At 41.5% G+C, this 12,311-nt stretch overlaps 1 pseudogene; it reads left to right on the top strand.

Annotated features, from left to right (window-relative positions):
* Positions 1–823: 823 nt before the first annotated feature.
* The window catches only part of LOC101591439, a 16,741-nt pseudogene continuing 5,253 nt past the window's right edge, over positions 824–12,311 (top strand).

Below are 12,311 nucleotides of genomic sequence, written 5' to 3' on the forward strand. Positions count from 1 at the left end.
AGAGAGAGAGAGAGAGACAGAGAGAGACAGAGAGAGACAGAGAGAGAGACAGAGAGAGACAGACAGACAGAGAGAGAGACAGAGAGAGAGACAGAAAGACAGAGAGACAGAGAGAGAGAGAGAGAGGGAGAGAGAGAGAGAGAGAGAGAGAGAGCTTATGCACAACTGAACCTTATTTCCCACAGCTCAGGAGCCTAGAAATCCAAGACCAAGGCAAAGGCAGATTCATTGTCTGAGGAGGCTGTTTCCTGGCCTTTTAGATGGTATCTTCTTGCCTTATCTCACATTGTGGCAGGGCGTCTCTTGTCAGGGCATCAACTCCTTCCATAAGAGAGCCCTGTCCTTGTGACCTAACCCGCTCCCGAGTTCCCATCTCCTGAAACCATCGCACTGGGCTCCAATGTACAAAACTGGGGGAGGGGCCGCAACCCATCTGACCGTAGCCCATGTGGGTGGGGATGACATTCAAAGTCTCTGACCATGTGTCATGCAAGGGCACTGGCAGAACAGAAGCCAGCCACACACGGCTCTCCAGACCCGGGAAGACTGAAGGCCATGAGTGTGGTGCGTGTGTGTGCGCGCGTGCGTGCGCATGCACCAAATGTACCTGTGTTGCCTAAGTACTGGGAGAGAGGCATAAAAGTGCATTGATAAAGCGCAGAGAAGGGGGAAGGAGAGGAAGGTGGTCATCACCCCGTGTGGGCTGCCCTGTCGCAGGCAGTGGCCACCCGGCACTCTCAATCATGACTCCTAGGCTTACAATTCAGCTTTCAAAGGGCTTTCATCCTGTCACTTTACCTTTAAAATTAAATGCTCCGACATTATGGCTGTCACAAAAGACTACCAAGATGAAGTCAGTAAGGTGCCTCCTAGGCCTCAAGTCAGTCTAACTCCTTTCTTTCTAACGTGTTGCTTCCATTCTGACTTCTGACCCTCCTCCCTGCTGCAGTAAGTCTCTTACTGTGTGAGCTCTGTCCTTGGGCAACTCCTTAGTTGCATTGTCCTGCTCCCTCTAGGCATTGGCTCTGCCCCTAACCTCGGCCTAGACCAGCTAAATGAGCCTCTGAGAATACAGCCCTAGTCAGCCCATTTCTCACTTCATCCTCCCCATGTCTACTCCAGCTGCTTGGTTCTCTGTTATTCAAGGAGCGCACACTGTCTTCATTTTAAGTATGAACAGCATTAACATTTTGGCGTTTGCCAGTTGAATAAGTAAGGCCTTGTTCAACCCATTCTTTTTGCCTCAGATCTTGTTAGTCTGAGTAAAAACAGCATTCCCAATTATAACCGCGTGGACACAGCCTGCCACTGAAAACCCACTCCCTCTCCCGCCTGCTCCCATGAGGCCATGGAGCACCTCTCACTTATGCTCCCACATGGGATCCCTTTCTTTTGTCTTCTCCTCTCTGACCCTTGCCCACACCGCCTTTAGCAAGATGTCTACAACTGGGCACATCAATGAGTACAAGCACTCTGAGGACAGCCACATCTGGGCAACATAGGGGGTATGACCATGCATGCCAAAGGCCCTGTGTCCCTTTCCCCTCAACTTCATCCATGGTTTCTTTTGCCCTATTTGTCTTAGAATGTTCCAGCTGCTATTAAAAAATACCATAAACTGAGTCATTTATAAACAATAGAGTTGTACTAATTTACAGCTAGAGAGGCTGAGAAGTCCAAGGTCAGTGTGCTGGCAGATTCTGTCTCTATTTCACTGATGGTGCCTTCTTCAAGTCAGCATGCAGTGGAAAGAACAAATGAATTCCCCAGGACCTCCTTAGGAGGTGACACACCCTTTTCATAAGGACTCCATTGCCATAACTTAATCACCTTCTCAAACTTAGCACTATTGCCTCAAGAATTAAGCTATAACATATAAACTTGGTGGGAGGAGTGGATGGGGTCAATCAGGCCATGGCGCTGCCTGATCCTTCTTGGGGGTGGAGATACTGATGAGAAATGGCTTCCACAGTCCAGAGAGACACCCTGTTTCTCCCTCTAAACAACCACACATAAAATCTCACCAAAGACCTCATTGGATCTGGTTTGGGTCAAGTACTTACTCTTGGGCTGATCGCTGTGTCCAGGAAATGAGACAGTGGTATTAAGAACAGCGTTAAGTCCTCACAAGAGAGAGCATAGAGGCAGTCCTACAAAGAAGGGAGGACAACACTATTGAAAGGAGTGAGTGAGGGATGCTGGGCAGAAAAACAAGCAATCAATGCTCAGTTAAAAAATACACATCTCTCAGAGATTTCAATGAGAAAACCTTAAATTTTAATTTGCCACCCCTCTCTTCCTAGAACTCAGCAATGAAGCCAAGAGGTAGAACAAAGGAACACGTTAGTTCTCTGAAACTTCTGTCCCCTACTGTGACCAAGACTCTAATTTCAGCTATAGCTCTTTGCCAACTCCCTTTTCATGTATATGAGTTCTTTCTCAGGGGACTGTAATCTTTTATATAATAAAACCAGGAGGGACCAGATCAATATCAGTTCTACAAAAAAGCACATGATTACATCCTAAAATAAGTGCTCTTGGGGGCAGTGGGAGATGGAGCTCAGCAACACAGCACCTGCCTGGCAATCCCAAGGTTGTGAGTATGATTAATGATACCATAAAAAAGCTTCCCAACTGGTACTCTTTCTTTTTGTAGCAAAAATAATTTATTTATTTTTAAATTTTTTTCCATAATTTTATTGATAAACAAATAGCAATGAGACAGTTGCAAATCAAATCGGTAGGACAGTTTCAATAATTAACACACTGCATACATTCTTCTTAGTGGTTAATTGCTGTACAAGATGAGGACCTGAGATCCTATTTACAAACACCATTAGAACAAATCATTCTATTCATTAAGAGAATGTAACTTTATGTCTATCCCAACCACTTTGAATACACAGATACAAAATGGACATTGCTCTGTATACCCTTTTTTTGTTAAGTTCTGTTATTTGAATATTACAGGTGTGTAAAATCAGCAAAATATTCCAAAAGAGTCCAGTAGCCCATAATAGTATTGGGTCTTCTGCTTAACTGGCAATGTCACAAATTGATGACCTGAGTCCCCCACAGCTCAATATAACAGCATGGTTTTACTTCTTATATTCCTTTTTTATACTTTTCTGCTGGATGGTTAAGACCAAGGTAAAGCAGGACCTATGCAACAAGAGTTGTAGCTCTTGGGTCTGATAAGGTCTGTGAAATCCCCTCAGGATTTATCCTGAGATCCTATAACTCAGATTGTAGAACCTTTGTTAGTGTCAGCCATGTGGATGAGTCACGGCCATTGCTTGGCCAATGTGCTCTCTGTGAAAGCCTGAGAGAATGTTTTCTCTCCAAGTGACTCTCCTTAGGCACACTCTACATCATCAATCACTTTCCTCTTTGGTCCCATAATCTCCTTGATCAGAAAATTTGGGACACTACCAAGTTACATGATGTTACAGTACAAATTCTCATATGTCCTGAGTCTTAATTGACCTTAGAAGGCTAGGGCCAAAATGTTGGCTTCCAACTGGCACTCTTTTCTCTGAAGCCTAGGTCCTGACCGTGCACACTTGCAGAGATGATCCGGCTTGCTGAGCCGTGGCCCTCCTCGTCTCTCAGTTCTATGGGGTCCCTTTCCCAGGTTTCTAAGTATTAAGAATTCCAATACTTGCTACCTCAATGAAACCTTAACATTCATTTTGACTTGTATTTGTCCTTAATAGCAAGGTCTTTATATTAAGTTATGCTAAAATAACTGATATGTTTGTTTCTTCCGACTGGATTCTGGCTGATACATTCCCCATCTTGGTTATATAACCTTCTCTGTCTACTTGCTCAGGCCAAAGTCTTGGGAATCATCCTTTACTTCTCTCTTATACTACAAAGTCAATCCCTTGGCGAGTCCTGGAGATCAACCTTTGGGACATGTCTTGAACATCATACATCCACCTGTACCACCTTCCTCCTTTGTCTGGCCAGTGTGTCCTTAGTAATCTTCTGACTCTTGCTGGCCCCATTGGACATATATCAGCCAGATTCAAAATTTAGCTTGTGTCACTTTTCTGCACTCAACTCTTCAATTATGCTTTAAAAATCCAGACTCACTGCATGTGGCACACACTTGTAATTCCAGCACTTTTGAATAGCTGAGGCAGAAGGTGGCCAAGAAAGAGTTCAGGGCTAGCCTGAGTTATGAAAAGAACTTGTCTTTAAAAAAATTAAAAATCCAGACCTTTTGCCCATACTCAGGAGGTCTGGCCCTGATATTCTTTGAGCTTAACTCCTTTCTTACTCTATGGCAGCAATGCTGGCCTTTTGGCTGCCAAATATGTCAGCTTTCCTGACATCAAGAACTGTTGTTGCTGCTCCCTCTTCCTAAAGCATTCATTTTTCAGATCTTTATATGATTTCTTTCTTCCCAAGAATCAGAACTTTGTACAGTGCCACTGCTCCCAAGGACCTCTGCTAGTGCTGTGGTTAATACATTGTATAGAGGCCAGGGAGATGGCTCAGTAGGATAAGCGCTTGACTGGCAAACGCAAGGATCTGAGTTCAATCCCCGGTTCCACAAAACAAAAACAAAACAAAAAAAGACAGTACATTGTGTCAACTTGAGATGTTAAAACTTAACTAAATGGATTCAGCAATCCCATACCCTAGGGCATGGAGGCCCCTCACTAGGTCATGGAGGCCTCACCCTAGAGTGAGTCATTTCTTAAAGGGTATGAAAGGGAACTAAGGCAGAATAGAGCGTTTCATTTCCTTGGAGGAGCTCTGGTGTTCTCAGTCAGCTTGGAAGTCGTCTCCTGGCTTCTAGCACAGACTCTTCAGCCTCTGCTTTGGGTCATTCAGCCTTCTGGTGTAGACTCATCAGCCTTTCATTGCAGACCCATCCGGGTCCTGATACAGCCTTCTGTCACAGACCCATTGGCCTCCTGGTACGGATTTGCACAGAACACTGCAGTGAGCTCCAGACCTTGGCCTGAACCCTTCAGTCTCCAGTGTGGAGACGCCCTCTGCACGCTTCCTCATCTGACTCTGTGGCTGACTGTTGTAAGCCAATCTTGTAATTTCTTATACATTTGCACATCTTGTGTTATATCTGTTCCTTGTATTATATCTGTTCTTCTAGTAAAAAACCCTGACTGATATAGCTATCCAGCTTCTCTGTAGAACTTCCCTCTCCCACCCTCACCTACACCTAAGAGGTCTCCTGATCATGGCTCATAATATAGAAATTACTAACATTGATGCTATGAGGCATTGCCCAAAGTATTTTACGTGTATTGACTGAGTTATTATCACAATTCAATTAAGTAGTGATGTTTCTTAATCCTGCATATGAGAAAAACTGAAACACAGAGAGATAATTTTCACAAGGTCACATGGCTTATAATTGAAAGAACCAGAATTTTAGTCCAGAAAGTCTGTCTCCAGAGTTAAGCAGTAATGTCTGCATTATTCTGTCTATATACATTGGGAATTCAATAAATAGTTATTGAATGAATAAATTAATAGTTAAACATGGGTTTTAGTATTGAAAGTCCTATATTGGAGTTTGTCTCCTCTGCTTACTACATAAATGAGTTTCTGAACCAGTTAATTAGATATTTGATATCTACTAAGTAAGTTAAGTTATTTAAGTCAGTTATCCTATGGATGAAATATGGGTAACAAGCATGCTTATCACGTAATGCCATTGTGTCTTATACAGCCTAGTTTAGGTTAGCTCTATGGTTAAAAAAATATGGTCAATGTATCATATAAATAATTTGCATATAAATGTAAATTGTTTAATTTATTACAGTAAAAGTGTCTTTGGCATTAATAATCCACAAAATGTTCCTTCTCACTTCGTATACACTTGTCCTATCCTTGCACCTTTCTGAAGCAGGTCTGGAAGTTCTCTTTTGAGTGTCTTTTTATGGCTGCTTTGATGTTAGTAATGCAAAATGTTCATGGCAAAATTTCTGTTAAAAAAAAATTGTGGTGTGTCCTAATCTACCTTCTACACAAATTGTGGTACTGTATGTCTTCGGACCCTTTCTCAAAGTCAAAATGAGCCCCCAACACACATACACACATGCACACACACACAAAAAGCCACCACAGGTAAACATTTTGGATCATCTTGGGATATTAAGGCAGCCATGACCATGCAACTAAAAACACCCCTGAAAGAGAATATCTAGTGCTGCTTCAGAAAGCAGCAAGAGCTATGGGGTAAATGTGTTCAAAACAAGAAGGGGTTGTGACCACAGTGTATATCTTTTGCTATAACAAATGTTAGAAGGTCTAAATTTCCTGCTCACTTTCTGGCAGGCAAGACTGTCCTGAGCTCTAGCCTTAGGTTTCTCAAGTCAGAAAGGAGGGTTTATGACTGAATTTTAGGTGTCTTGCACATGACCTGAAGTTTTCAACAGATTTAAAGCCACGAGCCTGAGGAAGCTACCAGGACCCCATCTCTTTCCGGCTGCTGGCTTTCCTCCTGGGTTGGCCCGCCTCTGTGTGTTCTGGGAGCCTCCACATTGCTATCGGTATCTTACACCCTGGACTGACAGTTATTATCTCTGGGAAAAAGAGGGGGATTTATGCAGCTACATCCTTGTACTTTGCATATTGCCACCTGTAGAGGTATTCTTTGTTTTCTCTTACTTGTTGTTATATAATCTTAAGAAAACAGCTTTGGAATGACTGAGACACTAACTGCTATAGAAAAAAAAAAAAAATCTCAGTAAACATTGATCCCAGATTCCCCTAATCACTCGTCTTCTTTTAGTTTTTCAGAACCGAAGATACCCACTGTTTTTCAAGATAACATCAGAGTATGTCCCAAGAACTTACTGATCTTGTTTTTTAAGAGTGAAATAATGTTTAACTTGTGGAGAAATACTATGTTTACTTAAGAGATTATAGGCACTGGCTTAGAAGAAGAAAGCTGATTGCTATCTGAAGGACATTTGGCAAAAGAAAAAGGAAAACACAGCCCCTGAGCCAAGAAAGCCCCGTTCCAGTGTAGGATCGCCTTCCTGCTCATTGTCTCCTGTGCCTCCTTCCCCCTACGATGGCTTTCAAGTACACCTGAGTTCTCTATGATTGTCTTTGTTTGGGGAACAAAAGCTTCCTCCTTTGTCTTCTTAAGGTTGTTTCTTGAATGAACAGATTCTGCTCCATTCTACTAGGCAGAGTCCCATTATGAGACTAAATCAGCCACTGCTGGCCAAGTGTCCTGTCTGGGACTTCCAACCATGGTGATAAAAATCCATATTGTTATCTGCCCCTCAACTCTGCAGGACAGCTCCTATAAAAACTTTAAGCTCTTTATCCAACGGAAGCAATTAAATCTTTATAATTAAAAAACAACCTTTAAGATATTCTAATAGAGCAACAAAAAAAATCTGGAAAACAAATCCAAATATTTGTAAGTCACCAATCAGTACTGTTTTTTACACCAACAGTTTTGTACTGCATGTTGGCTAGCCTACAAAAGACAGCAATGAGTAGCCTGCCTCAGTGTCAGTGGGAAATCACAGTCACCCTGTCATCTGTTTTGTCAACAGCAATGTCTTCAGTAAATTTTCCATTGGACATTTAAATGGAACACAAACAGATGAATGCTGGAGTAATGAGAAGAGTTGGTATTGAGCAGACTGTCTTGGAAGCCCTTGATTGATATTCAACTGTATTGAAACTTATAGAGGAACAGAGTCAATGTTCCCCACCAAACAACTGACCTGAACCCACTAAACTAGTATTTAAATAAACCACAGAAGAAGGGGAATCAGAGGACTGTAAAACCCTCAGACACTTAGAAAATATTATGTGCTTCACTAGTTTACTATGTCTTTATCTTACATAGGCAGGTCATGTGGCAAGGTCACATACTTAAAAAGACATGCAACTCAAATTTGAATCAGGTATTTTTCTCTTGAGTGTGGGACACATTTCCTTGAATCTTCACATAAGGAGTATTTTGAATTGTATCCTGAGTGTTATTTTGTAGAGGTCTGAGATTCTGTTGTATCTTCCATAAGTTGTGTTGCTGTTTTAGTAGGCAGCTGACTTGGCTGGGCTCACCTGTAAATCAAGCAGTAGCCCATCTCTAAATTCCATTTTTTTGTCCTTAGTTAAGAGACTGGAAGTTTGTACCTAACTTTCCCTCTCTGTTCTTCACTTTCCAGATTTTCCTCCTCACTTTCTAGCAGATGTGAGTGTCCTGAACTCCATCCTTCAGTTTCTCAAGTCAGAAAAAAGGAGAGTTTATGTCTGAGTTTTAGCTGTCCTGTGCATTGCTACCTGAAGCTTTTCAACAGACTAAAAGCCATAGCCCAAGGAAACTCCCAGGACACACTCGCCTTCCAAGTGCTGGCTTTCTTCTGGGCTTGGCCCACCTTTGTGTGTTCTGGGAGCCTTCAGGTTATTGTCTGTATGTTGTACCTCATGCAGTTGTGATGTCCGGTAAGAAGAGAGAATTTGTCTGGACCTCGTTAGTACTGTGGCTTTGGTTTTAATCCTGAGCCACCACATACCATGTGTGAATCCCTTAACAAGTTAATAAACTTCCCTAGCTCATTGTTTCCTTGTGTACAAAGTGGAAAAAATATTATCCCTCTTCATGGTTATTTCAAAGATAACCATGTGTGACGTAACACATGCTAAGGTCTTTAGGAAAATTCTCATCATCGTCGAATATCTAGTAGTGTTTGTTTAATGCCATTTTTCAGATTTCCCCCAGGATTTAAGCCATTTCCTAAGAGAATAATTATTATGCTGCTTCTCACATTTTCAGGCAATCCACAGTGAGGGTGGAGCCGGATGATATTCGCTAATAAATTTCCCTAAATGTATCCAGTTCCAAGTCACAAATCATCACTCTCAGTTTGGATGATGTTTCCTTAGTTACTCAAATAATAAATTATATTATATTTTGTTGTTAATGTCCCAGGTACTGTAATTTATAACTAGCTTATGAATAGAATTGAATTTATAGTTTTTCCAAAGTTACTCTAAAGTGTTTGTTACAATTCCTTATCAATAAGTTTTAAAACCAAATAGAATTGAGCTTTTTTCTCCTTACAGTCAATTTTGGAGAAATATTTACTGCCCATCTACTATTTCCACAAACTGAAATTGGGAAGCTGTGATGCCTGTAAAAACCTTGCAATGTTCTGGTTGGCACCGGAAACATTTATCTTACACATTTACATTAGAAAAATGATGGGGGATGGGGAGATGGCTCAGCCGGGTACTGGCTGTGGTGGTCCTGCTTCATCAGGGAGGAGGACGGGGAAGCCGGGTCCTATTTTATCAGGGAAGCAATTGCTGTGCGAGCAGCCCTGCTTTCCCAGTGACTCAGCTTGGATTTCATTTGCCACGGTGAGTCACCACCCAAGGCGATGTGACAAGATCACTGTGGCTCTGAGCAGAGAGGACCGTGGGATTCTGCTAGTAACAGAAAAGATGAAGAGGGCTGCTGAGAGGGCTGGAGGGCCCATCTGAGCAGGGATAATTATGGGGGCCCCCAATATCACCCCTGGATGACTTGAACATCATTTTCCAGTTTTTCAATTGCCATGTAATTGTTGTAAAAGTACATGCCTGACAAGCACCAGCTGTGGAAACGTGACAGTCGCTTGTGTCACTTCCCCTGCTTCCACGGCTGTCCTCCCTACACTCGGCAAAAGCCACACGTTCACAATCAACCTTGAGCTTCACTGTGGCACCTTAGTAGGGGCATAAAATCTCCAGGAACTGAAGAGACAGACCCAAGCCATGGTGTCACAGAGCTTCAGTCTCTTTCTTTGGTTATGCAGTATCACCTTGGTCAGGCCCCCAGGCTCCCAGGCTCAGATTTCTGTGGAGGGTGAAGCTGGGCTAGGCAGGAAGGATCTGGGCTTGAGCTGTCGACACCGTGGAGCGCCGGCTGGGACTGTGCAGCTGGCCTGCTTCCATTTGCACATCCTTACCAGGTTTTTGTCAAAGACTCTATTCCTATTCTGGAAGAGTCTCTGAGGACCAAGCAAAAAGAGCACTGGTAAGAAATCTAGAAGACCAGACTGCTGTATTCTCTCATGGCAACAGAGATGTATGGATCTCTCTAGTTTAAAATCAGAATTCAGAAGTAAGTGTCATCATAGGAGTGTATATCAATAATATTTATTTAAACTCAAAAAATGGAAGAACTTTATGCTGACAAAAATTACTTTTGTTTTACTGATTGATTTGATAGTAGGGATTGAATTTTTAAAATTAGGTTATATAGTCAATATTCTCCATAATCCCAGCTAGAGAAATTTGAAACTTCCATTTTAAAGAGATTTCCCCAACCCTTCAGTGTAAAGAGGGTTCAATAAAAGTCTCTTAGCGAAAGAATAACAGCTCTACTTATTACTTGCTGGATAAGAGAAAATAAATTTTATTTAGCATAAAGTTGTACCAGAGACTAAGAAAGTAAATGGTTAAACACTAGAAAAACATTTTTTTTGCAAGTCTATTGACTTCTAATACTCATTTACAAGAAAATTACAGTAAAAGGGGCCTGTGAGATAGCTCAGAGGATGAAGTGCCTGCTTAGGTGTGCATGGGGACTGTGGCTCGATCCCCCACACTACATGCTGCACCAGCCCTGCCCCCTGGCGGGCTGAGCCGGCCACAGAGGCCAGGCCATAGTGTCTCATGCCTGTAATCCCAGCGCTGGAAAGGCTGAAAAACAGGAGGATCACTATGAGTCCAAGCTGTGTAGTGAGACCCTGTAACAACCAAATGCATTTTTTTAAAAAAGGGAAAATTACAGTAAAGGTACAGTGCATCAATATGTCATTAGTTGATGAACGCATCATTAAATCATTGAAATTAAAATTTGATAGCTCAGCAGATTTGATATTTTAACCAGAAGAGTTTTACGAATCTTATTACCATCTATTTATACCTATGTTTCTGTTATACCTGTATTTTCCATATGAGATGTGGAAAAAAGGAATTAAACTGATAGCAAACCTCGTTCCATAGAAGCAACAAGATATTCACACAAGGAAATATGAACTAATAAAAGAAGCTCTGCCCATCTCGTTAGAAAAGACATTTCTAATAGAAATGTGTGTTTTTCTTTTAGTAATTATGAAACAATCTAATTATACTGTCTCATATATTATACTAATAAGTTATTATGTTGTGATACCCAAACATAAAAATAATTGAATCCATAAAAAATTATTTTGAAGTCATTTGATCTCTAATATTTTAAAAAGCACATCTACATATTTATAGATGTTGGAAGATATCAAATTTCTATGTTATTTTGACTTTGTTGACTATATAATTTTACATTCCATTGCATGTAAATAAAATAAACTTATCTTATTATTTCCTTTATTGGATTTGTATATCATATAAATATAATGAATGTATTTACAGAAATATTTAAATATTTATCAGTATTTTCAAACTCAGTTTAACATAGCTAAACCAATATAGTTTGCAATTATTTAAGTCTAAAATGAATATTCTAGATGTCAACTTAAAAACACAATTTTTCAAAATTCTCTCAGCACGTATGTGAGCAAAATATTTAAAGATCAAGCCTGGTGTGGTGGTGCGTGCCTGTAATCCCAGCACTCAGAAGGCTGACTCATTAGGACTGCTGTGAGTTTGAGGCCAGCCTGGGCTACAAAGTTAGTTCAAGGCCAGCCTCAACTGCATAGGGAGACATGTTTCCAAAAGACAAAAAATTAACAAGATCATAGTTAAGGACAACTGCTGGTGTCCTGCAAACCTGTCCTTCCTGAGGCCCACCGCCATTTCATGGCTAGGTTTCCAGATGTGTCTCACAAACCCCAGGTATGGCTCTCCTAGAAGAAGCTCCTGAAATTCATTGCTACCTCCACCAGATGGAGTGGCGTGACGACTGTGAGAGTCACCATGTATTGAGAGCTCCTGATGCCTGTCAGGCTCCCCTGAGTGCCCTGCAGACCTCACGATAGATGAGGAGCGGCTCATCCCCGACAGAGCGCACACACAGCATGGGACACTGCGACTCACCATATCTGCTGTATTTGTGGGAGTGTGAGTGGAGTTCTGGGAACGCAGAGCCCCAGGCTGAAAGGGGCAGATGCAAGGAGAGCCTCACTCCATCAGACCACACAGGGGAGCTCTCCACCCTGAACAGTTATAACTACACATGGGGTTTCCTATCATTGCAAGATAAAAAAGAGATACATTTTTAAAAGTGAACATTTACAGTTCATCCTTGTTCTTTTTTTTTAAGTGTATAATTTCTTTTTCTTTCTTTCTTTCTTTCTTTCTTTCTTTCTTTCTTTCTT

Source organism: Octodon degus, unplaced genomic scaffold, assembly GCF_000260255.1.
Source record: "Octodon degus isolate 3935 unplaced genomic scaffold, OctDeg1.0 scaffold00127, whole genome shotgun sequence".
In the NCBI taxonomy this organism is placed as follows: Eukaryota; Metazoa; Chordata; class Mammalia; order Rodentia; family Octodontidae; genus Octodon; species Octodon degus.